Here is a 2,500-nt window from a genome sequence, read left to right as displayed (position 1 = left end):
CATCGGGTGCGCTTGGGGTGACTACCAGTGCCAACCCCTTATCCCGCGACGCGTCCGACAAAGAGAACGTTCCAAGGCGGCCGAGGAGGTTACCAGCCAAGGGATGCAGTAGTAGTGATAATAGGTATAGTTCCGCGGCGGCCGAGAAGACTCACCGCATAGGAATCGGGATGCGAGGCAAAGGATGCGGCGGGAAGGCCCCTACGGCTAAATGGAAGAGGCTGCAGGGGGGCCTTGGAATGGTCCAAGCGTCGGACACGATTGGGGCGACTACCAGTGCCAACCCCTTATCCCGCGATGCATCCGATACACAGATAGTTCCGAGGCGGCCGAGGAGCCTCACCGCATATCAATCGGGGTGCGAGGTGAGGGATGGGATGAGAAATCCCCAATGGCTAGACGGAAGAGGCTTTAGGGCCGCCTCGGAATGGTCCGAGCATTGGACGCGCTTGGGGCGACTACCAGTGCCAACCCATTATCCCGCGATGCATCCGATACACAGATGATTCCAAGGCGGCCGAGGAGCCTCACCGCATAGCAATCAGGGTGCGAGGCGAGGGATGGGGCGAGAAGGCCCCAACGGCTAGGTGGAAGAGGCTTCAGGGCCACCTCGGAATGGTCCAAGCATCGGACGCGCTTGGGGCGACTACCAGTGCCAACCCCTTATCCCTTGATGCGTCTGATACAAAGATGGTTCCAAGGCGGCCGAGGAGCCTCACCGCATAGCAATCGGGGGTGCGAGGCGAGGGATGCGTCGAGAAGGCTCCAACGGCTAGATGGAAGAGGCTTCAGGGCCGTCTCGGAATGGTCCAAGCATCGGATGCGCTTGGGGCGACTACCAGTAACAACCCCTTATCCCGCGATGCGTCCGATACGAAGATAGTTCCAAGGTGGCCGAGGAGCCTCACCGCATAGCAATCGGGGTGCGAGGTGAGGGATGCGGCGAGATGGCCCCAAAGGCTAGACGGAAGAGGCTGCAGGGCCGCCTCGTAATAGTCCAAGCATCGGACGTGTTTGGGGCGACTACCAGTGACAAGCCCTTATCCCACGATGCGTCCGATACACAGATAGTTCCGAGGCGGCTAAGGAGCCTCACCGCATAGCAATCGGGGTGCGAGGTGAGGGATGCGGCGAGATGGCCCCAAAGGCTAGACGGAAGAGGCTATAGGGCCGCCTCGGAATAGTCCAAGCATCGGACGCGCTTGGGGCGACTACCAGTGACAACCCCTTATCCCGCGATGCATCCGATACACAGATAGTTCCGAGGCGGCCGAGGAGCCTCACCGCATAGCAATCGTGGTGCGAGGTGGGGGATGCAGCGAGATGGCCCCAAAGGCTAGATGGAAGAGGCTGCAAGGCCGCCTCAGAATAGTCCAAGCATCGGACGCGCATTGGGTGACTACCAGTGCCAACCCCTTATCCCACGATGCGTCCGATACACAGATAGTTCCAAGGCGGCCGAGGAGCCTCGCCGCATAGCAATCGGGGTGTGAGGGGGGGATGCGGCGAGATGGCCCCAATGGCTAACGGAAGACGCTTCAAGGCTGCCTTGGAATGGTCCAAGCATCGGACGCGCTTGGGGCGACTACCAGTGCCAACCCCTTATCCCGCGATGCATCCGATACACAGATAGTTCCAAGGCGGCCGAGGAGCCTCACAGCATAGCAATCGGGGTGCGAGGCGAGGGATGCGGTGAGAAAGCCCCAACGGCTAGAGGGAAGAGGCTTCAGGTCCGCCTCGGAATGGTCCAAGCATCGGACGCGCTTGGGGCGACTACCAGTGACAACCCCTTATCCCGCGATGCATCCGATACACAGATAGTTCCAAGGTGGCCGAGGAGCCTCACCGCATAGCAATCGTGGTGCGAGGCGAGGGATGTGGCGAGAAAGCCCCAACGGCTAGAGGGAAGAGGCTTCAGGTCCGCCTCGGAATGGTCCAAGCATCGGACGCGCTTGGGGCAACTACCAGTGACAACCCCTTATCCCGCGATGCGTCCGATACACAGATAGTTCCAAGGCGGCTGAGGAGCCTCACCGCATAGCAATCGGGGTGCATAGCAGCCCAGCCAAGGTGTGCGCACCAAAGTGCACGCCCGGGCAATTAACCCAACTTCCAACTTCGCGTGCACCAGGGTGGGAGCGCACCCAACAACTGGGCCTGGGAAGAGCCAATGCGAGAAACCCCACCAAACGCTCTGACAAAAAAAGAGGGGGCGCTCTAGTAACCCCGCTTCGGAGCGCACCCGGGGCAAACCCAGCCAAGGTGCCCACCCCGACCAAGGTGCAGGCGAGGTACGCACCCGGGGCAAACCGGGCTCCGACAACGTGCACATCGCACCTTGGAGCACACTTCGTAGCGCTCCCGGGTGTGCACCGTGGTGGGCACCTCAGAGCACACCAAGGTGGGCAGCCAGGTGCGCACCTTTGATGCACTGCCTTCACTAATTTCCAGAAAAGGCAAAAAAAAAGGAGATTTTAAAATTTCCGTTTTGAAAGATAGT

Source organism: Cryptomeria japonica, chromosome 2 (assembly GCF_030272615.1).
Source record: "Cryptomeria japonica chromosome 2, Sugi_1.0, whole genome shotgun sequence".
NCBI classification, from domain to species: Eukaryota; Viridiplantae; Streptophyta; class Pinopsida; order Cupressales; family Cupressaceae; genus Cryptomeria; species Cryptomeria japonica.
Note: the sequence above shows the minus strand (reverse complement) of the source record.